Source organism: Aedes aegypti, chromosome 2, assembly GCF_002204515.2.
Source record: "Aedes aegypti strain LVP_AGWG chromosome 2, AaegL5.0 Primary Assembly, whole genome shotgun sequence".
Classification (NCBI taxonomy): domain Eukaryota; kingdom Metazoa; phylum Arthropoda; class Insecta; order Diptera; family Culicidae; genus Aedes; species Aedes aegypti.
In genome coordinates this window covers 266426283-266451786 of record NC_035108.1, presented here as the reverse complement: position 1 = coordinate 266451786, position 25504 = coordinate 266426283, and the positions used below count along the sequence as shown (strand labels likewise).

The following is a 25504-nucleotide window of genomic DNA, read 5'->3' as shown; positions in this document are numbered from 1 at the left end:
ACTAACGACGTTTTTGTACCAGTGTAAAATCGAATCAACCTTATGCCTGGAAAAGCGATCGGATATATCAAACAGAAACAGATTCGTACCGATCAATTATACACTATTAAACTTTTGATGTGTTTGTAAAGCACTCTAAAATACTAAATTGTTATGAAACCAATCACAAATTAAAATTATTGCGCTGTGTTTTCCTCGGCAATTATTTTTTTTTTTAATGGATCAGGTTGCCAGAAAACCATATTCAATTGTGGTGTATTTAATAAAAAAAATTAAATTCACAGAAAAAATCGAACATAACTAAATAAATTATTGGAATTAGGCAACAAAGCATGTATTGGTAACAATTGAGCCTTTCAATACCTTCCTTACTTGAAGATTGTAGTGTATAAACTTTAATATACTGAGAAACATATAATATGAATCTTCTATAGTATCATCCTTAATTATTGAAATCGTTTTTCAGAAAAGTAGGCAAATTTACGCGTGAAGTAAACCAAATTTTTACAAAAATGTTAATTTTTATTAGCTTATGAATATAAAAAGGAGAAACGCCATGCTTTCAAAATGTTCCATCAATAAATTATGATACAAACGTTTTACGAGATGAGTCTCTACGATACCTCTATCTCTACGATGAGTCTCAATGATACCCCAGATTACGGTAATAAATGACATCTATTAAACATTAATGTTACAGTCGTATATACATCTCAAAATTCTCCATCGAGTTTCTAGAGGTGCTCGCTAGGCCCTTCGAAACACATAACAAATACGAAAACTATAATTCTTTGTGTGGGATTTCTTCCTATATGTAAGCTTCGTGGTCGTGCGGTTAGTGTTACCAAGCATTTAGCCGCATCGAGTCAAGGAGTGTGGGTTCGATTCCCACTTAAGTCCGAAAAACTTTTCGTCAGGACTGTATTTCGACTGTGCCACTGGGCGTTGCATGCTAGTACGTTGTCTAGCGTGGTGCTTTCTACAAAGGTCATAATCGTCCACTGGAAGCATTAACGTGTCGGTGTCTTTTTAATGTCATAAAAAGGGTAGGGTGCTGGTGCCATTAGTGGACTACCTATGCTATAAAAAATCATAACAAAATAACGAAATGCCTTAACAGAGATCTTTTGGCGTCAACAGAAAGATTTCAACCTCTACTATATGGGAAAAATATAAAAAGAGTGATAAAACTATTTTTTTAACATAAAATCGTTTGAGCCACTATTGGTACACGTGTTCCAGTAGTTGCGGGGCCCAGATAGCCGTAGCGGTAAACGCGCAGCTATTCAGCATGACCATGCTGAGGGTCGTGGGTTCGAATCCCGCTGGTCTAGGATCTTTTCGTAATGGAAATTTTCTCGATTCCCAGGGCATAGAGTATCTTCGTACCTGCCACACGATATGCGCATGCAAAAATGGTCAATCGGCAAAGAAAGCTCTCAGTTAATAACTGTGGAAGTGCTCATAAGAACACTAATCTGAGAAGCAGGCTTTGTCCCAGTGGGACGTAACACCAGAAAGAAGAAGAAGAAGTTCCAGTAGTTGCGCTAGTGCTCCAGTAGTAGACGTTCGGGAATGATACAGGGAATTTCAAACAAAATGGTAAATTTTTACACAGGTTTAACATTTTTCCCTTAGAACGGCAACTTATATCTTTCGAATGAAGCATAAAGATCATCTCTGGAGCTCTTCTTCATTTTTATACATCCATTTTTAAAATTGCTTCCACCCGTTGATCCACTACTGGAACACGACGGCTACTACTGGTGCAAGGGAGCAAATTTTTTGCATAAACTTAATTATTTATATGACTTTTTGATAAATTAAAAAGTTGAACTTTTGGCAAATCGACTACACTAGAGACGATCTAACCACCAAAAATAGCACATGTCCTCTTATCGAAAAATGTACGTTTTATTCCATAGTCCAATCTACTAGTACATTACAACCATTGGTACCAGCACCCTTCTTAATTCCCATAGAGAAGTTTCTATTCGTGAAACAACAATGGGTATATAATACGCAGGACAGTTTGCAGACAGATGTAACTATGAACTTGAGAAATAATAGATATGTGATGTTTCATGTACATATATTATTCTATGATTCCTAAATCTATATTTTTGAAACTCTCATCCTAAATCCAGAACAAAATCAGCAAAAAAAATGTGTACTCCTTTTTTTTAATTCTTCAAGGGTGAAAAATACCTATGTTTTGAAGTTCCTGCCGAATACTCTTTAATAGGTAAGTTGGCTTTACCCATTTATTGAATTAAATCACTTTAGTTGGAAATGGGTACGAGAATACCCATTAATGGGTATTTCAGAATTAGCGTGAGGGTCATTGTTTTAAAACTCAGCTGTCAAGTATTTTTTCATAAAGGAATTTTCTCGAATTCCCAAAAAATGAGTATTCTTGAACCCGCCACACAATATACACATGTAACAATGGTTATTTGGCAAAGTAAGCTCTCAATTAATAACTGTGGAAGTGCTCAAAAGAGCTGAGAAGCAGGCTCCGTCCCAGTTGAAACGTAACGCCAGAAAGAAAAAGAAAAAAACTTCAAGAATTATGGGAGGAAAGTGTGACAATTCATACAAAAATAGCTGAAACTGAAACAAAAAAGGACGTTTTCCAATAGTCCTTAAAGTCTTTAAAAAGTGATTCTATCATACTACTTGGAAAAGTTCTACAAAAGCTCACCGCGCTTTGGCAAATTCCACTACTGGTACAAATAATCCTCATATCTAGTAGTAGCCCCTGACCTCACGTGGCCTCTATGCGGTCAAGCTCTCAATTGATATAGCCATCCCACCTACTTCTGCCTCGTCGTGTGTATACCTACTTTCTCGTTGGAGGCTACAATTCCTTATCGCGTTGTTAGGACAACCTTTTTCTACGGAAATATCCAGGGATGTTCATTTTCAACTAAAATATGTTATTAATTCATGTTTTTGTCCTCTAACCGTTTATCATACCGTTATAAGCTTCATAAAACAGACACAATGTAATTATTTAACCTGTATCATCCATGATTAAAAGAGACCATCCCTAGAAAAAATATCAACCGTATCGAGAGTCCAGGCAGCCCTTATCATCCGCAACAAGTAGTTCACAGCAGTTTAATAACCGTGCAATAAACAGCCTAGAGACCACTACCACGACACCGGCTTCTAGCTATGAATCAAGCGTTGTACGTATACGATAGTATATTCCATTAGAGTAGTTCAAAAAATCGTTTTTACTCCACACCGCTCATTCTATTCTAGATCAAATTCTGAAAGTCCTCTCAAAATTTGAGCTCATTTGGATGAAAACTGAGACTGCACAAGCCCTTCAAAGTTTATATGGGAAATACTATGGGAAATGCAAGCAATTCATTTAATTGTTCAAAGTGTTTGCCCATGCGCTCTTGAGGCTTAGAACTACGTTGATACTGTGAGATACAATTAGCAGCTACAACTTTGCCGAAGACCGTTTTCAAATCGGACGCCTCAGTAATTAGTTATTGATTTATATCCAGTCACAAATTCTCCAGCAGTGTTCATTTAACTTCTGAACAGGCAACATTGCTGCACCTGGCGCGAAAGATAGCATGCACAAATCATGGCTACTATGTTTTACTGCATATATCCAGTGATGCCTGCAGAACAGCCCAGTAATTATAGCCAAAGTTTTACAACTCATTCGAAAATCAATAACTAATTACTGGGGCGTCCGATTTAAAAACGGTCTTCAGCAAAGTTGTAGCTGATGGATGTATCTCACAGTATCAACGTAGCTCCAATCCCCAAGAGCACATGGGTAAACACTACGACCGATTGAATGAATTGGATGCTTTTCCCATAGTAATTCCCATATAAACTTTAAGGGGCTTGTGCAGTTTCAGTTTTCATCCGAATGAGCTCAAATTTTGGGAGGACACTCAGAATTTGATCTAGAATCGAATGAGCGGTGTGGAGCAAAAACGATTTTTTGAACCACTCTAATATTCCATATTGGTACTATCATTTCAAGGGTATAGTGCAGTTACTTCAATGAGGAAATACTGTGGGGATTCTACACACTTGCGAATGTCTTACGTCACGAGATTGCCCTGGGTTTCTTCCCGTTCTCGGGTGTAAAAATTTACTCTTGCTTGCGCCTTGTTGATGATGTTGTTGTTACTGTCGTAAGTGATGTTCATAATGGGTGATGATGGCCTAGGTTGTGCTTAGAATTTGATGTCGTAACAAGCGACTAACAAGGTACCCCGATAACATCTTCATCGCATGTGTGCTGGAGTGGGGTAGTGACAGTAATGAAATAGGGACAAAACGTGAATATTGACACCCAGTCAGAGGAATTACTTAGTAACACAGAGATATATAGATAGCAGCAATAAAACAACAACAGTCAGTGCAACGTGCCATTCGAGGATGAGGGTGATTAATCGAATACAATTCATTAGGGAAATTGAATTGATGAAAATGACCTTACAAAGTTTTTCTGTTGTAATGAGACGATACGTAATAGGGTCCTAAACTGCCTCTATTCGCATAATTGTCCCATGTTCTATGGAATTTTCTATTTACATGTTACAATTATATCCCAGACAACCAGAATGCACGTATAATGAAACCATCTTTTACGTTATGCGATGCTTATATGTGCAATGTTTCACGTATAAGATGTCGTGAAAAGGCCTTATACGTACAAAAGTGGAGGCGATATACGTGCATATTTTATATGATGAAACATAGCATTCAATGCGAGTGTGTAGATTTTATTGCGAACTAATCTATACTCTTATGCGACTTAATTTGTGATAACAAAATTTATTTGACAGCTGCTACGGATTGATCCGAATTACTTTGTACGAGTATACGGAACAAAACGAAATGTACATATGAACTCGAAGAATAGCGTTTTATGCGAGGAAACTCATCGATGAAACGATTTCAACCACCATTTAGTGCGGATGTGATGCAATTTGTATGAGTAAACGACTTTGTTTATGAACTGTTATGCGACTTCTGGTTGTCTGGGATGGATAGGGATAGTAAAGTCCTACCTCAATTGTTGCATTAAACGCTGAAACATACTCCAAAAAAAGATGTTTTGTAATGGTTGAACAAACAAATAAGTCCTTTGTTTATTTTTTTTTAATGGATGTCACATCCAAACATTTAAACACGAATTTTGAGTGAATTATGTTTTGTGTTTAACCTTTGCATTGACAGAAAGGAACATTTTGTTTTAAGATCAGTACTCCAGTAGGGCGAAGTGAACGTCAAAAATGATAAAAAGTATCGCTCTATCGTGTTACTGAATAAAAACAAAGGTTTATCAAAATCCACATCATTTCATTTTTTTTTTTTCTGAAGGAATAAAAAAGTTTAAATCGACTTAATATATCTTGTCAAACCTTGTTCACAACCACATTTTTTTATCGATTATATATTCTACAATAACTTTGGGCTTAAATCAAGCTTTCGTGAGGAGGAAAGAAAATACCATGAGATTTTGGGTTGAAAGAGAAATCTAGCAGTCTATCAATAGAAAACACGAATTTCAAAAACTCGGACTTAAATTGTCCGTTATAATTCGATGCGCACTTTTGTCAAAAACGTCACGGTTTTTTTTGGAAATTGCGCAATAACCTATTTTGGGTCAACGCAAACAACAATCGCAATCAATTTTCTTTCGTTTTTGCTGATAAGGACATTCCATTTCGAGTGTTCAACCTTCACGCACGTAACTATTACGCAATAAACTGGCGATGTGATGATATCGTAAGATAGTGGTGTACTGTATCTCCTACACACATTCGCATTTACCGTGCCTTCTTCCCAGCAAAAGCTGCTCCATTAGGGTTTCATTCCATTCATGATAGAAGCAAGTACCGTGAATTGGAGTAACATTGATCGTAATGACCCTTCTTGTAAAAAGTTTTCATCAATATTTTTCGTTGATACTTTTTCAGTACATGAAACCTCTTATTTACGAATTTATTCAAAATTGAGGTTTTTGCGGTAATTGAGTTTATTTTTCAACTGTTATTATTTTTACACATTTAACAATTATTTCCTTGATTATGGTTGCTACTACATAAAATTCATGCTTCATTAATCATTATGCAAATTATATGAGTAACAAAAAAGTTGATTTAACTAAAAATGCAACGATTCCGGGTCTGCCCAACCTTTCTGATCAGCGAGCCAAACCCCAGAAACAATATTGTGCAGCGAGCCAAACTTCATGTAGAACACAAGTATTTTTTTTAAATCGAAGATAAGTCAGCGAAAAAAAAATTTTTATGGAAATTACAGAAAAAAAGTAGCTGCTGCAGTATCAGGCTGTTGTGATAATGTTGCCCAGGATTATGTAATTATTATGTCAAGGATAACGTCATAATAGGGGACGGGCCAGGTTTAGTGGTTAGAACTCACGCCTCTCACACCGAGGACCTTAGATCGAATCTCATCCCAAGATAGTCACCTATGCGTAAAGGTATGGTGATGACTTTCTTCGGAAGGGAAGTAAATCCATTGGTCCCGAGATGAACTAGCCCATCTCGTTAATAAAGATAAAAGAATTCGTAGTCTAGCAAGGATTCCTTGTAAACATTATACCATGAATTTAACGTATATTCTACTCTTTTACTCTGAATTCGATCAAATTTTTGTCAGAATCCTCAAATTAACCTAGTTTAAATTAAATATCCTACCAGTGGTTCTGCAGAAATTACATCCAGGATTATACATAAATCCTGTAGCCAAAATTTTGCTAGAATTCTACGTAGGTCTTTGTGAGAATCATGTCCAATTTTTTATGAACTCCTCCCAAGATTCAGAATTGATATTAAGTGTGATATATTAAAAGTGGAAGATAGTTGTAATGGATTTGACGCGCCCTTCTTATAACAAACCATCCCGTGGGTAACTTGACAGGTATTGCTAATTTCATTATACTTTCCGTTGGATCATATTATTGGAAGGAGATTCTCTATTTCCCGCGGGTTTCACGTAAGTGTCTCTGCTTACGGGTCCGCCACACCCCATTTTGGCCCTTCATACAATGGTATGTTGAATTCAGATTGATAATGAAAATTGACTGTACTGTTAGGTGGATCCGCTTGCTCTGCATGACTCAAGCTAGGATGGTGGCTACCTGCATACATACATACATATATTGAAAGTGGAAGATAGAAGCAAGCGATAAATACAACTACAAAGTACGAGGAAAGGCACGGGCATGGGCTTGAACCTATGACCTTCTGCTTATGAAGCACAAGCGATAGCCATTACACTACCAACCCCGTCGTTATGATTCATCCGAACAATTAAAATTAATTTCCAATCACCTGAATCAATTTGTGTCATTTCGAATACGAAATAAAATAAGCAATATACAATTAAAATATAACATGTAATGGAAAGCATCAAATTACTTTCAAATTCTTTATAAAATTTAACCAAACATTGACATAACTTTGGCTTATTTGGTAAATTGCTGGTCGTTCGTTGGTCAGGCTTAATTAATTGCCTACCTTAAGATTTGTTCCACGGATCAAGTTGTTTTTAATTTTAACCTTCTAGTCATCGCGCGGTTTGCCACCGTCAGAACCACCACGCTGCTGTTAAGTGTATGAAGAGCAAGGTTTTTTCAACAGTGTTGTACAAAATACAACAGCGCGACGACTGAAGTGTTAAAATAACTTAACAAGTAAATAACTTTTAACAGTTTGGTTTTCACATTCAGCTTCAGGTTCCATGAATTTAGTTTGTAACGGAATTTTCAATAATAAAGATCATACTTTACTTGAGTGATCAATGTTACCTCTATTCAGATCAATTAAAATTTGTTTTGAAACTTCTTTCAATGGGGGGGGGGATTGAAAGCAAAAGGGGATGTGAGTATAAAAATCTGCTTTTGAGAAAAACGAGTTAGAAATTTTTGTAACAATTTTTTATTTCATCATTAATTGTATGGGAGTTGAAAAACAAGGCAATCTTCTACGAACTATAATACTTTTTCTGTTAAATGAAAAAAAAACACCTAAAAATTCCGAAAACAGTCAAAGAAAACTGAAACAAAAAAAAATAAAACAGTAGAATTTCACACTCCATTCTATGCAGTGAATGAAACAATCGTGGAAATGAGACGAAAATAGGCATTTTTCAAGCAACTCGACAATACTTTACTGCCTTTATCTGCGAGAAACAGATTTTTTGAACAGCTATCCTGCACAGAAACGCATAATTGTTCCATGTAAATAGGGAATCCAGCAAACATGCGACTGATATGTGTTTATGGGCAATATTATTGTTGATCATAGGACTGACGATAAATCAAGATCGATCCAATCATTCCACTGATCCAACTTCATCGGCTCTGAACTTGTCGCGATAATTATCACAATATAAATAATAAAAATTGTGGCCATCGACGGGATTCAAACCCATGTACATGGACAAAACCGTTTTCGCAAAAATTCGCGCGCATCTAAACTATACGACCACGCTAGCGAACGAAAGGAGAGTGAAATCTGGTATATAAAAGCAACATGCGAAAGCGAAGAACACTCAAAACGACGAAACATAGAGTAGAAAAGGAGGAAGCCAACTTCTAGTTGCGTATGATAATATAAATTCGCTGCTGAAGATCTCGTGAGAAAACACTCTCGCAATGCTGGAAAGGTTTGATATAATCGCACGTCTCTTTCCTTTGAAAAATCGGCTTGAGCTACAGTATTGGACAAAACATTTGCAACTTTTTCGATTTTCAATACAAAATGACCAACTTTGGTAAGCTACATCTCAGCTATTTATGGACCGATTTGAATATATTTTGGCAGAACATCAGACATAACTTGAATTTTAACGTATATTTTTGAGTGATTTTTCCAATCACAAGGTCAAAAGCAGTAACGGTTTGACTAAAGTGAATTTTTTGAAGATTTTTTAAAAATGACATAGCTAAACATTTTGAAGGCATGGTATCTTCAGCAAAGTTGTAGTTGTTAACGAGATGAACAAGTTTGCTGAAGACAATTTGTATGTAGAGCTATTAGATTATGAGATAAATTGTTTTGAATTTTTCGTCGAAAATTACACTTTAGTTAAATCGTTATAACTTATAAACTCGTGATTGGAAAAACTATACAAAAATATATGTTTAAATTCAAGTTATATCTGATGCTCTGTGAAAATTTCATTCAAATCGGTCCATAAACAACTGAGATCTAGCTTACCAAAGTTGGTCATTTTGTATGGAAAATCGAAAAAGCTGCAAATGTTTTTCCAATACTGTATAGGCTAATGATTATCGTCGTGACCGATAATATCACTCCCACGGTGCTCCCCTGACCGCTATTATCAGAAAAAAAATCTCCATCAAATCTGTGCTCACCAGTCGTTTTCTATAGCTAAGCTGCATGTCATGGCTAAATTTTAAAAAAATCGTAGGGCCCGTTTTGAAGTTACGCCCTTTTGATTATATAAGTTCACAGATTCAAAGGAAATCTAAGATAATAGAACGGATTTTTATTGGCCGTGATTATCAGATGTGGTAAACCATCAACATTTTGTTCAAAGTAAATCTTTTTAGTTATTTGTAACCTAAGGGCGCAGTTTTGAATGAGAAGATCGTCAAAATTTTGATTTACGCCCTTTTTGAAGTGTCTATAGTTACACTAATAACTAATTTTAAATAGATTAATTAGGTAATTACCGTTATGCATGTTCCAATGTTTTCAATGACACATTGCAGTTACATGCCGTCAAAGTCGTTAACAATTGACTGGTTTTCCATAGGCTCAAGCGATATAAGGCATTACGGAGCCATAATTGTCATAACATATTATTATATAGCCATTCCATGAAAATCCGATCTAGTGGGTCACCGAGTTCCGTGAAAACCGTTTGCTGTTTTGTTCCTTGTCCGAAATAAGGATACACGTGTTTAAGGATTTTTTGATAAGGGTGACCAGACCATTTCCAAAATAGGGTGATCAAAAAAATCGCGATTTTACAAAATTTTTATTTATTTTTCAATCATAACTTTCGTGTTTTTTTTCTTGGACAAAATAAAAGCTAAAGATTTTGACTTTCCAAAAAAAAATATAATTTCACAAGTTTATTTTTTACCTGAAAAAAAATCAAAAATTTCCGTTTCTTCGTGTTTTGAAGGCTGTGTATAAAAACTTCTAGCTTTATTTTTTTATGTGAAAAAAAAATCAGTGTTTTATATATTTTTCTGAAAAGTTGAGCTTTACTATAGGACCTATAAAAAAATTAGAAAGTAACCAAGGATAGCCTCTCAATGTTAGATGGGTCATTTTCAAAAATTACGCGTGATTTTCGCTGAACTCACTTTTGTTCAAAAACATCATCTGCATTTTTTTTCTGTTCGGAACATAAACCACTGCGACCAATATTTGATCTATTGTAGTATATCCCGTGTCCTTTGTAAAGTGCATGTTGTGTTACTTTGTCACTATCGAGAAGTGATAAAGTATTCGTTTTTTTTACAGTTGTCATTCCTAACTTGATCACAGGAAAGGATTCTAATTGATAGGCTCCGCGTTTTAAACCCTTCGAAGGGTGTGGTGGGTACACTCTCCGCAGGCGCGCCCCTTTATCAGTCAAAACCGGATCCCTTGATAAAGTCGGGAAGTGGCACCGATATTGTCCATGCATCAGAATCCTAGTCCATACTTCTTCAAACTAGAGAACAATAAATAAAATATTAGAAAACAACTTGTTGATTTCGACTCATTTTTATCCTTGTCTCAAGGTCATTCTTGGCTACTGGAAAACCGAGACTTGTCACTTTTAACAAGGTTTAAAATGTAACAAGGACTAATAGTGTTCATTTGATTACTATAGCATTCTGTTCTCTTCGTTTGAAGCAGTCAGGACTAGGGTTCATTGGTAGATCTTTAACCCATAACGCACCACGAAAAGGTGATCTACCCGCGTTATGGGTAATAGCGATATATTCATCTGCATAATCAAACTTTTTTTTTTCATCGTGATTCTGCGATCTGACCCAATGTGCACTGCCAGTAGATGCAGTAGATTTTGGAAATTTCGAAATCAGAATAAATTAAAACTCGTTATACAAACAATAAGCTTAAAAACATTTTTTTGAACAAGAACCTAGTTTTGTGATTGAGTATGTAGTATTAAAAATATTTTGTATGAACAATAAACCATACTGCATACAGAAATATTGTAAACTACTTCACGATCCTTAAAATGCCATGAAAAACTATTAACTTATGTTAAAATACCACAAACAAAAAATCATAAAAAAAAAAATGATGATTCGATTGAACTCACTTGACAAAATATATCTTATTGAAAAGAGCTGAAAATATATCTGAAATTGTACAACTTTCAATATACCACTAACTTGCTAAACGTGAACTTTATGCATTTCTACTAAGAATGCTGAGAACATACTACAGAAAATAAATCCGATGAACTTCGTTACAGAAACTAAGCTTTTCAGATTATGGTGTTACAAGAACTATTTATTTTACTTGATCAATTGAACAACTTCATAACAATGAAATTTGAAAAAAAAAACATTGACATCGACATGTGTGCACGGAGAATTGAGCAAGCGCTACCATTAATCACGATTAATGCCTGCAGATGCCCAGATAGCCGTAGCGGTAAAGGCGCAGCTATTCAGCAAGATCATGCTGAAGGTCGTGGGTTCGAATCTCACCGGTCGAGGATCTTTTCGTAAAGGAAATTTTCTCTATTCCTTGGCCATCGAATACCTTCGTACCACATGCAAAATGGTCGATCGGCAAATATAGCTCTCGGTTATAAACTGTGGAAGTGATCATAAGAGCACTATCTGAGAAATAGGCTCTGTCCTTGTTGGGACACCAGAAAGAAAAAGAAGAAGGATGGCTGCAAAACTTGTAACATTTGCATTTTAGAAGAAATATCAAAACACAATATCAATGATACCCCGTTTTACGGTACATACATCGCAAAACCATCACGATGAAAAAGAGCTAGGTACTGATAAATTTTATCGATAACAGCGATAGTAAAACGCAATAGTCTGGATAGATATTTTTCCGCATAACGCGATGGTGATTTGTTTTTCAATTGCAGTTTGAATGTGCAATTCGCTCTGGTATTTTCTGATTCTGCTGAGCCAACCGTTTCACCTGCTATCGGTGGCGTCATGTAAATTCGGAAATGCGATGAGTAAAGTGGAAAACACTCCAGGATGACTCATGCCGTTGCGTATCCCATCCCATACTCCCTGTCAAGTTGAGCTCGTGCCTTATTTCACCGGAAAACAAACGTCATCGTTTTACGACTTGTTCGACATTACGATGATTCGTCATGTTATCTACACATCCATACCATTCCTGTTCAACGCACCGATATTGGACCAGATCTGATAGAAAATGATTTAATTTCTGGTGCCCGGTTTTTGCGGCGGAATTACGTTTGTCTGCTCGTCGTCGGCGACCTCGTTGATGAGGACAAATTGATATTATTTTTAAAATGGGGATCGTTCTTTGTTCGTCGTCCGTTTGCAAATAGGTGAGTGAGTGTTCTGGAAACGTTCGGGCCCTTGTCTGGAGATAAATACTGAAAGCGAAATCCGTCTGAAGTTTGCGCGCAGACAAAGAATCGGCATTCGCGTTCTGGACGAGGGGCGACGCGATGGTCTGACGGCTGTGGTTGGTTGGTTACTTGTATACATGTGCGCTATAATGCCGACGACGTCCCGTCGCGTCTTCCTTCGCGTACCCCGGCCATCCAATCCACCATACTGTTCGCTCAAGTGAGTGAGCTTGTCTGCTTCAGCAAATGGTGCGATACCATTACTGACCTGGCATAATTTTCCAGCACTCTGAAGCGGTTGGACTGCATGAATGGTGTGCGATGTGCTCCGCAGGCTGTACGTACCGTACATACCATACATGGTGCACCGACAGTAGTCGTAGTGTAAAGTAATTCCGATGATGGATGCATGTTTTGTATTCAGTGAGAATAAAAATAAATAGAATATTTCTCAATATTCCAAATAGTTCCTCAGATACTTAACTAAGAACATTAAAATTCCTCGGAGATTGTTAGCATCGATTCAAAATAGATCAAGCATCAAACCAAGCTTCTGGATTATAATTAAGTAATGAGGAGTAACATACGCAAGGATTAATACATTGATTTCGAGAAGTTTTATAATACTTCTAGAAAAAAATGTCTAAGCAAATAATTGGGCATAGCTTTGAAAATTTATCTTGGAATTTCTCCAGGGAATTTTTTGCGAATTCCATCAAGATTCTAACTCTTAGATTTTTTTAGAGTTTCCTCTAATGATTTCTGCGGTGATTCATCCTGGAATACCTAAAAGGAACTCCCCCAAAATTCTTTTGGATTTTTTTTTAAGATATCCTTTATGGATTATATCAGGGATTCTTACAAAAATACATCTAAGTATTTCACATCTCAGTAGGATGCCCTGAAAAATTACGTCCAAGATTCTTCTAAAAACTCCACAGGGGATTCGTCCAAAATTTCTGCGAGGATTCCTCTAGTAATTACCATATGAATAAAAATTCTCCAGGAATGATTCCAGGGATTCGCGCTGTTTAGTGGAATCTTTACAAATAAATTAATGAAAAACTGAATTTAGTACAACACCATTTATTTCCTCTAGAGTTTGTATCCTTTGACAGATACGCGTATTTCGACCGTCTTTACCCAGACAACCAGAATGTACATATAACGAAATCACTTTTTGCGTTATGCGATGCTTATGTGCGCAAAGTTTCACATATAAGATGTTGCGAAAAGGCCTTATGCGTACAAAAGTGGATTCGATTGTTGTACCAGATAGAGTATCAGTAATAAGAGTTAATAAGATATTCAGAATAATAAATCTAATATATATAGATGACAAAGAAAATAGAAATAAAATAGACTTAGTGAAAAGATAAAATTACTTTGAATTTCATACAAAACAAAGAAGCCTGAGAAAATAGGAATCAATCAAGGATGCTTTGAAGAATCGAATGTTTCACCTAAAGTCAGTCTTACAACGAATCTGGAAGAGTACTGACGGATAATTTAAAGCAGACAATTTTGGAGAAGAAGAGAAGACGAGCAGAAAATAGTAGAAATGGATGATTTGGATACCCCCGGACTCAACAATGGCGCAGCCGAGTCTTCCGGTCGTGGGTGAGTATCCAGTGGAACTGAGAAAGTGGAAACCTTTTCTTAGCTGCTTGTTACTGCGAAGCAGATCTGGATATTCGATGAAAAAGGCGAATATCCTGTAAACTGTAAAAAAATACCGAAAAGCTAAACATTACATATAATTTGCAATTGGATTAGATGGACAAATTGATGTGAAGATTTGCGAAAAAGTTACACGTCTTCTCAGTGAGAATCGAACTCACGACTCCCCGATCTCTAGTTGGGGCGCGTTAACCACTCCGCCATGAGAGGACTCATGAACGCAGAAGTTAACCTGAATTCGATTTCAGCTCAATAATCACGTGGTCCTCTTTCGCAAAGTGCACCTCTTTCGGAAGAATTAGATGCCCATCCAAACACAACGCTTTCTATATATATCCAATGCCTAGCCCGAGAGCGCATTGTTTTTTAGATATAGGAATAGCACACTACACTAGCCAGCAACTGCGCTGGCTGAGGTTTCTATTGTGTGGGCTTCCAATGGGTCGCGACGTTCTCAAACGACCGGTTACGGAACATGAGTCCGTTGCTCGATAAATACTTGTTTTAATTATGAATCGTGGTTTACGGCCAACCAGCCGAGTGGAAGTTTAACAACTACCGAAAAGCTAAACATTACATATAATTTGCAATTGGATTAGATGGACAAATTGATGTGAAGATTTGCGAAAAAGTTACACGTCTTCTCAGTGAGAATCGAACTCACGACTCCCCGATCTCTAGTTGGGGCGCGTTAACCACTCCGCCATGAGAGGACTCATGAACGCAGAAGTTAACCTGAATTCGATTTCAGCTCAATAATCACGTGGTCCTCTTTCGCAAAGTGCACCTCTTTCGGAAGAATTAGATGCCCATCCAAACACAACGCTTTCTATATATATCCAATGCCTAGCCCGAGAGCGCATTGTTTTTTAGATATAGGAATAGCACACTACACTAGCCAGCAACTGCGCTGGCTGAGGTTTCTATTGTGTGGGCTTCCAATGGGTCGCGACGTTCTCAAACGACCGGTTACGGAACATGAGTCCGTTGCTCGATAAATACTTGTTTTAATTATGAATCGTGGTTTACGGCCAACCAGCCGAGTGGAAGTTTAACAACTACCGAAAAGCTAAACATTACATATAATTTGCAATTGGATTAGATGGACAAATTGATGTGAAGATTTGCGAAAAAGTTACACGTCTTCTCAGTGAGAATCGAACTCACGACTCCCCGATCTCTAGTTGGGGCGCGTTAACCACTCCGCCATGAGAGGACTCATGAACGCAGAAGTTAACCTGAATTCGATTTCAGCTCAATAATCACGTGGTCCTCTTTCGCAAAGTGCACCTCTTTCGGAAGAATTAGATGCCCATCCAAACACAACGCTTTCTATATATATCCAATGCCTAGCCCGAGAGCGCATTGTTTTTTAGATATAGGAATAGCACACTACACTAGCCAGCAACTGCGCTGGCTGAGGTTTCTATTGTGTGGGCTTCCAATGGGTCGCGACATCAATTTGTCCATCTAATCCAATTGCAAATTATATGTAATGTTTAGCTTTTCGGTAGTTGTTAAACTTCCACTCGGCTGGTTGGCCGTAAACCACGATTCATAATTAAAACAAGTATTTATCGAGCAACGGACTCATGTTCCGTAACCGGTCGTTTGAGAACGTCGCGACCCATTGGAAGCCCACACAATAGAAACCTCAGCCAGCGCAGTTGCTGGCTAGTGTAGTGTGCTATTCCTATATCTAAAAAACAATGCGCTCTCGGGCTAGGCATTGGATATATATAGAAAGCGTTGTGTTTGGATGGGCATCTAATTCTTCCGAAAGAGGTGCACTTTGCGAAAGAGGACCACGTGATTATTGAGCTGAAATCGAATTCAGGTTAACTTCTGCGTTCATGAGTCCTCTCATGGCGGAGTGGTTAACGCGCCCCAACTAGAGATCGGGGAGTCGTGAGTTCGATTCTCACTGAGAAGACGTGTAACTTTTTCGCAAATCTTCACATCAATTTGTCCATCTAATCCAATTGCAAATTATATGTAATGTTTAGCTTTTCGGTAGTTGTTAAACTTCCACTCGGCTGGTTGGCCGTAAACCACGATTCATAATTAAAACAAGTATTTATCGAGCAACGGACTCATGTTCCGTAACCGGTCGTTTGAGAACGTCGCGACCCATTGGAAGCCCACACAATAGAAACCTCAGCCAGCGCAGTTGCTGGCTAGTGTAGTGTGCTATTCCTATATCTAAAAAACAATGCGCTCTCGGGCTAGGCATTGGATATATATAGAAAGCGTTGTGTTTGGATGGGCATCTAATTCTTCCGAAAGAGGTGCACTTTGCGAAAGAGGACCACGTGATTATTGAGCTGAAATCGAATTCAGGTTAACTTCTGCGTTCATGAGTCCTCTCATGGCGGAGTGGTTAACGCGCCCCAACTAGAGATCGGGGAGTCGTGAGTTCGATTCTCACTGAGAAGACGTGTAACTTTTTCGCAAATCTTCACATCAATTTGTCCATCTAATCCAATTGCAAATTATATGTAATGTTTAGCTTTTCGGTAGTTGTTAAACTTCCACTCGGCTGGTTGGCCGTAAACCACGATTCATAATTAAAACAAGTATTTATCGAGCAACGGACTCATGTTCCGTAACCGGTCGTTTGAGAACGTCGCGACCCATTGGAAGCCCACACAATAGAAACCTCAGCCAGCGCAGTTGCTGGCTAGTGTAGTGTGCTATTCCTATATCTAAAAAACAATGCGCTCTCGGGCTAGGCATTGGATATATATAGAAAGCGTTGTGTTTGGATGGGCATCTAATTCTTCCGAAAGAGGTGCACTTTGCGAAAGAGGACCACGTGATTATTGAGCTGAAATCGAATTCAGGTTAACTTCTGCGTTCATGAGTCCTCTCATGGCGGAGTGGTTAACGCGCCCCAACTAGAGATCGGGGAGTCGTGAGTTCGATTCTCACTGAGAAGACGTGTAACTTTTTCGCAAATCTTCACATCAATTTGTCCATCTAATCCAATTGCAAATTATATGTAATGTTTAGCTTTTCGGTAGTTGTTAAACTTCCACTCGGCTGGTTGGCCGTAAACCACGATTCATAATTAAAACAAGTATGTAAAAAAATGCTTATTTATAAACTCCGATAGAGAAGGCGGATGTTTAGTAATTGAAAAATTAAACACCGATAGAGAAGGCGGATGTTTAAAAATCAAATTTGAACTCCGATAGAGAAGGCGGCAGTTCCAAAAAAATAAAAAAACAAAACTCCGATAGAGAAGGCGGAAGTTTAAAAGTTTGAATTCCGATAGAGAAGGCGGAGATTCATAAATTAGGATTCTGATTGAGAAGGCAGAGTTTTCCAGAACGCTATGAACGGATGCAAATTTTCTGTTTGGATTCCTAACAATTACCATGACAACAGTAGTAATTTTTTTTCTTATGATTATTTCTCAGCAACTTGAAGATGACGGAAATTGAATTATTGAAAGAACTGAAAACGCTACAAAATGAAAATAATAAATTGAAATCGAAATTGATTCAGACGACGTTGGCAGAGAATGTTCAAGGGGAACCTTCAGTACCATCAGAGAATTTCAAAGAAACTCGGCCGAGTACGGATAGAAACAAATCCCTGGAAAAGTCATCATTTTCTACCGGTGGCCTGTCGCTTGGAGCCTTGAATAGTCCAGAATGCCTACCGTCGGATGGAGAAATAGAAATCGATAGAAAAGCATACGAGCATTGGAAAAAGATTTTGGAGGCCTCCATGGATCTTATGGAATCGACGGACGAAAAAACCCGAATTGGTATTTTCAAGATTAAGGCTGGAGCAAAGCTGTTGGAAGTGTTGGACAGTACTAAAACGGCTCCTGGAATGCCTGACGAAACTTCGGAGCCGTATGGTAACGCGATTGCTCGATTGAACGAATACTTTGGATCAAGAACATATATGATGTCGCAGAGAAGCAGGCTCCTTAACATGTTACAAAAGAAAGACGAAAGCAGCGTACAATTTGTAAGAAGGGTCGGATCAGCCACCAAGCTCTGTGGTTACCAGGATAACGAGGAAATGGAATCTGTAATGCGTACAATAACCAAGGGTGCACTGGACAGTCGAGTTCGAAAGCTAGCTCATAGGAACTGGGTTCGCCAAGGATCCCTTAAAGATCTGATTGACGCGGTTCAAGATTCTGAAATAGAGAGATTAAACGAAGAGGAATTCATGAGAACACAACAACGTAATTCAACATCACCATCTGGAGCAGCAGTCATTGCAGCAGTCGAGAGATATTCAAATCTGACGAATTATCGACAAGAAAGATTTAATGGTATGAATAATATGTTTTTGCTTACAAATGATTTAGTTGAAAGTAAGTTATGATTAATATTAGGTGGTAGACCAAGCTGGAACTCTAACGGTAGACGTGGTGCACACAGAGGAAGAAGAGGAGGAAATTCAAGAGCGGCACCGCGCTTTTCTACCGCGGTCCAGACGCGCCAATGCTGGAGGTGTAGTAGCGTGTATCATCCACCTTCGGAGTGTCCTGTGATTGATAAGGTTTGTCACAAATGTCAAACAAAAGGCCACATTGCTCGTATGTGTACCACCGATATTGGGCATCGAGGCATTAAGAGACGACTTCAAAGCGAACCTGAAACGAATCCCCGATCCAACGAAACTCGACGAATTTCTCTGGTTAATCAACGTGATGAGGAGTTAGATGAAAAGGAAGAAAAGGTATTTTCCGACACTTATTCCAATAATTAGATTAGAAATTCAACAATGAACATTTTTTTGTTTATTTCATTTTATAAGAATGTATAAACGACGTAGTTTTGTTTGTTAAAATACTTTTAATAAACGATCGGTTCAGAATCGTAACATTCTTTATTATTGGTAATATATGATGAAAATGAATTGTAGATTCCAAAGTTAAATGAAAATATGGGTCCAATGAACATCTCGAAAGTGGACAAAAAAGATGTTCAGAGAGAAGACGAGGCAGTTATCGTTGGCACAGTTGCTGGAATTGGAGTAGAATTCTTTATAGATTCAGGAGCTCAAGTTAATACCGTTACAAAATCGGTGTTTGATTTAATTTTGGCAAACGAACCTGCGAAGAAATTAATATATGATGTGCGTTTCCAGTCTGATAGACCACTCAAAGGATATGGATCCAATAAAAATATTGATGTTCTGGCAACATTTTCTGCAGAACTGTATATCACAGAAGATAGACCAATGTTCACGGAGAAATTTTATGTTGTTGATGAAACCAGAGCTTTATTGGGATATAATACAGCGCTACGCTATAGTGTTCTAGCCATTGGTCTTGACGTACCCATAAAAGGTGTTGGTGCATGGCCATGTGAACTAACGCTATCGGACTATATGGATATAAGTATGATCGCTGCATCTGAAGAATTCCCTAGATTCAATGTTCCTCCAGTTTCATTAAAATATGATAAGAATATGCCTCCATCCCGTAATGTATATACTCACATACCGCCACCTTTTAAAGATCTAGTTAAAAGGAAGATCGATGATTTGCTTGTGTCAGGTAAATGAATAAATCAGATGAGTACTCATGTTTTTATTGATGAATAATTTTTTGGTAGGAATAATCGAAGAAGTTAACGAGTCTATGGATAGATCATTCTGTTCATCACTATTGGTGGTTCCAAAAGGAAAGCATGACATTCGTTTGGTTATAGATCTGAGAGGCCCGAATAAGTGTATTTTTAGAACGCCATTTAAGATGCCTACGTTTGATTCGATACTTATGGAATTGCATGGGTCAACCTACTTCTCAACGATTGATTTGACGAGTGCATATTTCCATGTCGAACTTGATGAAGATTCAAGACATCTAACAATTTTTTTTGCTGGTGATGCCTTGTATAGATACTGCAGATTGCCTTTTGGGTTATGTAATGCCCCAGACATTTTTCAAGAAATTCTTCAATCAATCATTTTGAAAGGCTGCAAAGGAACGGTAAATTACTTAGATGATGTTTTAATTCACGGAAAAACAAAACAAGAGCATGACGAAAATTTAGCAGAGGTGATGAAACGGCTGGAGAATCATAACGTAAGGATCAATCTATCAAAATGTGCTATTGGACAAAAATCTGTAAGATTTTTGGGTTTCCGGCTTTCTGAAAATGGTTGGCAAATTGAAAACGACAAAATTAGAGCAATACAAAATTTTCGGGCTCCCCAATCCTTGGCGGAAGTCAAAAGTTTTCTCGGATTAATCACTTTCGTTGAAAAGTTCATCCATCAAAGAGCGGATAAGACAAGGCGTCTACGCGAACTGGCAAATGGTGATGTTTTCTACTGGAATCAAGGATTGGAGGATGAATTTCAAAATCTAAAGCACAAGGCATGGAAGGGAATTAATACGCTGGGATATTTCAGCAAGGAAGATCGCACTGAATTGTATGTTCATGCATCTCCGTATGGTTTAGGTAATTATGTATATTTATACAGTTTGTTTAATTAATTTATAAAGAATAATTGCATCACAGGTGCCGTTCTCGTTTAGTTTGATGGTGAATCAAAACCTCGGGTTATAGCCTGTGCCTCAAAATCTCTAACGAACGCAGAAAAAAAGTATCCACACACCCAAAAGAAGCCTTGGCTATGGTATGGGGTGTGGAAAGATTTTCTATGTATTTACTTGGAAAATTCTTTACCATACGATCAGACGCAGTGTCCAATGAATTTATTTTCAATAGCAGACACAGAATAGGCAGACGTGCTGTTTAGCGGGCAGAAAGTTGGGCTTTGCGACTTCAGCCGTACGATTTTGAAGTTGAGTGTATTCCAGGATCATTGAATATAGCAGACGCATTGTCAAGATTAGTTGAAGAAAGTAGACCAGCAGAGCCTTTCGACGATTCATTCGAGAAACATCTATTGTACTAATTGGATGCCGGAATCATGGATTTATCATGGGATGAAATCGAGAGAATTTCAGAAACTGATATGGAGTTGTCCAAAGTACGTTGTTCCCTGGATGTTGGAGTGTGGCAGTCTGGTTTACAACGTTATGAGGTACAAGCAGCAAATTTACGTTCTTTAGGAAGCTTAGTTTTCAAAGATGATCGTATAATAGTACCTGAGCAACTGAGGTTCAAAGTTCTACAATCAGCACATCAAGGCCACGTTGGTATAGCGTCAACAAAAAGGATTCTTAGAGATTATTTTTGGTGGCCGGGTATGAGCACCGAAGCAGAAAATTTCGTGAAAAAATGCTCAACATGTTTACAAATTTCGAGAAAAAATCCACCCATTCCATTGTCCACCAGGAAGCTGCCACAGGGGCCTTGGGAAATATTACAAATAGATTTTTTTACTGCTAAAGACTTTGGACAAGGCGAATTCCTAGTTATTGTTGATACATATTCAAGGTAATACTATTTCATTGGAATAATTAAGGATTTTACTGTAGAGAGTATGTACAACTTATGAATTTGTTTTAGATATCTACATGTGATAGAAATGGACAAAATGGATGCTGATCGGACTAATGAAGCACTGAACAAAGTATTTCTGGTGTGGAGATACCCTCTTGTCATCCAAAGTGACAATGGTCCGCCTTTTCAAAGCGAAAAATTTATTTCGAACTGGGAAAACAGAGAAGTCAAAATAACGAAATCGATACCATTAAGTCCTCAATCCAATGGAGCAGTAGAGCGGCAAAACAAAGGAATCAAAGAAGCTTTGGTAGCAGCAAAGTTGGATAATGTTAACTGGAGAAGTGCATTGGACAAATACGTTCATATTCATAACAAAGTTAGACCCATTGCAAACCTTGGTGTTACGCCGTTCGAACTACTGGTTGGATGGAAGTTTAGGGGAACATACCCCTGCCTCTGGGACAGCTCTTCACGAACTCCAATTGACAGAGCGGAAATCAAAGAGAAAGACGATTTATACAAATTTAAAACTAAACAGTATGCAGATTGGAAAAGAGGAGTGAAAGAATCAGATGTTACAGTCGGAGACAATGTGTTGTTGGCACTTCATAAAAAGGTCAAATCGGATCCAACTTTTGGTGCTGAAAAGTACACGGTAATTGCGAGAGACGGAGCAAAAGTGGTAATCAGGAGTGACCGTGGAGTGCAATTTTCAAGAAACGTCCAGGATGTGAAAAAAATCTTTCAAGAGACACTGTTACAAGAAAACGATTCACACATTACAGAGAACTCAAGTAGCAAACCAACCGACAGCAAAAAGGATGTCATTATGGGAAGTAGTCCAGCAAATTTAAGAGAAAGGCCAAGGAGAGATATTGTTAAACCAAATAGATTTAAAGATATGCATTTATATACCATTTTTGAGTAAGAGTGGAGATGAGAAGCAATGTTGTACCAGATAGAGTATCAGTAATAATAGTTAATAAGATATTCAGAATAATAAATCTAATATATATAGATGACAAAGAAAATAGAAATCAAATAGACTTAGTGAAAAGATAAAATTACTTTGCATTTCATACAAAACAAAGAAGCCTGAGAAAATAGGAATCAATCAAGGATGCTTTGAAGAATCGAATGTTTCACCTAAAGTCAGTCTTACAACGAATCTGGAAGAGTACTGACGGATAATTTAAAGCAGACAATTTTGGAGAAGAAGAGAAGACGAGCAGAAAATAGTAGAAATGGATGATTTGGATACCCCCGGACTCAACAGCGATATACGTGTATATTTTATATGATGAAAACTAACATGTAATGCGAGTGTGTAAATTTTATTGCGAACTAGTCTGTACTTTTATGCGACTTAATTTATGATAACAAAATTGATTTGACAGCTGCTACGGATTGATCCGACTTACTTTGTACGAGTATACGGGACGAAACGAAATGTACATACTCATAAAATAGCGTTTTATGCAAGGAAACTCATCGATCAAACGATATCATCCACCATGTTGTGCGGGTGTGATGAAATTTGTGTAAATAAACGACTTTGTTTGTAAACTGTTATGCGACTTCTGGTTGTCTGGGCAGTGTCCTATGACTCGACTCACATTCACACGACACTGAAGACAGCCTTACAATTGAGGTCGTAATACGCGTATCTGTCAAAGGATACACACTCTAGTGGAATTAAAAGGTATAGTACTATATTCAGTTTATCTTTCATTTATTTCTTAAAACATTCCTATTGAATATTTCCTCGGTAAAAAATGTGAGTTTCCCTAAGGGGTTCCCCCAAAAAATGGTTCAAGTGTTGATCAAACCTTCTCGATGAGTTCCCCCCAAGATTTTACCAAGTATGCCCAGAAACTCTTTCCAAGAAATTCTCTTTAAGAATTTCTACAGTACAGTAAGGTGTAGCAAAAGATCCAGAAAAAAGCAAAATTATTTGAAACAAAGTAAATACCCCACAGTGAAGCTATACCCCTTTGGCTATACACATAGCGCGCGTAGATCACTTCTTCATGGTGCGTTACGGGGTAAAGATGTACCAGTTAATCCTAGTCCTGAATGCTTTTAACTGAGAGAACAGGATGTTATAGTAATCAAAGGAACACTTAGGTATTAGTCTTTGTTACATTTGTTGAAAGTTAAAAGTCTCGAGTTTTCCAGTTCTCGCGAAAGATCTTTAGACATGGAATCAAATGCAGCCGAATTCAACAATTTATTTATTTCTTTTCTAAGGAGAATGTTCTCACCATACTCTTCGAAGGGTATAAAAAGCGGAACCATTCAATCCTGCGTTTTTTTCCTGCGATTAGGTTAAGTATGATTAAGTAAGCAAGGTTATAAGAAAACCGAATACTTTATCACTTCTTAATAGTGACAAAGAAAAACGACATGCACTAAACAATAGACATGGGATATTGTACAATAGATTAAATTATTGGTCGCAGTGGTTTATATCCCTTAAAGAAACACATACATTGGCTCAGAGGCCGCCAACCGCCATTCTCCAGCACACCGCCAAAGATCGTCCTAAGCGCCCGACGTTCGAAGACTCCAAGTGACATTTGGTGCGGGGACAAATCTTTTTTGACCGTAGGTTCTTCTGGAGTCCATAGTAGGTACGACTTCCACCGATGATAAGTCTTCGTATTTCACGGCTAACATTGTTGTCCGCCGTCAGCAAGGATCCGAGGTAAGAGAATTCATCTACCACCTCAAAGGAATCCCCGTCAACCGTAACGCTGGTCCTCAGGCGGGCCCTGTCGAGTTCGGTTCCGCCCACCAGCATGTACTTTGTTTTCTACGCTTTCACCACCAGTCCGACCCTTGTTGCTTCGCGATACAAGCGGGTGTACATTTCTGTCACCGTTTCAAATGTTCTTCCGATCATAACCATGTCATCAGCAAAACAAACAAATTGACTGGACCTTGTGAAAATCGTGCCTCGGCTGTTAAACCCGGCTCTCCGCATGACACCCTATAGCAGTTCTGCACACCGTGCATCGTCGCATTAATCAGTCTTGTGAGCTTCCCGGGAAAGCTGTTCCTGTACATATTTCTCCATAGCTCTATGTGGTCGATACTGTCGTATGCCGCTTTAAAATCGATGAACAGTTGATGCGTAGGGACCTGATATTCCCGGATTTTTTGGTGGATTTGCCGTACTGTAAAGATCTGGTCCGACAAAAACGGTAAGTTTTGGTTGGTTAGTTTCTTCAGCAGAGTTGTTCACTTTCGGAAGTTACACAAACCTGCAGCACACTCCAACCACTGACAGCTCACTGACTTTCAATTAAATCAAAAAATCTCTCGGTTACTTACTTTTCTTTTTGACCAACCCTCTAAAACTCCTCGCAAAATGATTTAAAATCAATGAGCTGAGTATACATAAAACTTCAGGTTTTTTGTTGTCCGTCATGCAAATTTCAGAAGCTGGCCAACCAGGAGCTGAGATAGAGATCCCTAAACTTGGGCATTTTATATGGAAAAACAGCATTTGGTTACCGTAATCCGGGGTAACATTGATCTTTTTTTTTAGTTTTTCTTAAATTTTTTATTTTACAATACAAATGTTACAAGTTTCATATTTTTAAAACAAGTACTGGCACCCACCGCTCCTAGCTATCTACTTTATTTTGTATTGCGAAAGATTTAAACATGTTTAAATAAATGTTTTAAGTGATTTTTTGATTCAGCTGATATGGGGTAACTTTGATCACCCAAGTAAACAACGTTCGCTAATATTGGATATGTCGTTACTTACTAAAATCAGGGCCCCTGAAGCCGAATATGAAGACCAAACTCTTACAAGTCATTTACTTTTTGAG

At 37.8% G+C, this 25504-nt stretch overlaps 6 non-coding genes across 6 annotated transcripts; 3 read left to right on the top strand and 3 right to left on the bottom strand.

Moving 5' to 3' along the window:
- Positions 1–14404: 14404 nt before the first annotated feature.
- On the bottom strand, positions 14405–14478 carry Trnas-aga. The gene has a single exon. It is a non-coding gene; the product is annotated as a tRNA-Ser (tRNA).
- Positions 14479–14907: 429 nt separating this feature from the next.
- Positions 14908–14981, bottom strand: Trnas-aga. The gene has a single exon. It is a non-coding gene; the product is annotated as a tRNA-Ser (tRNA).
- Positions 14982–15410: 429 nt separating this feature from the next.
- Positions 15411–15484, bottom strand: Trnas-aga. The gene has a single exon. It is a non-coding gene; the product is annotated as a tRNA-Ser (tRNA).
- Positions 15485–16127: 643 nt separating this feature from the next.
- Positions 16128–16201, top strand: Trnas-aga. The gene has a single exon. It is a non-coding gene; the product is annotated as a tRNA-Ser (tRNA).
- A 429-nt stretch (positions 16202–16630) lies between these two features.
- Positions 16631–16704, top strand: Trnas-aga. Its single transcript has one exon. It is a non-coding gene; the product is annotated as a tRNA-Ser (tRNA).
- Positions 16705–17133: 429 nt separating this feature from the next.
- On the top strand, positions 17134–17207 carry Trnas-aga. The gene has a single exon. It is a non-coding gene; the product is annotated as a tRNA-Ser (tRNA).
- Positions 17208–25504: the final 8297 nt, after the last annotated feature.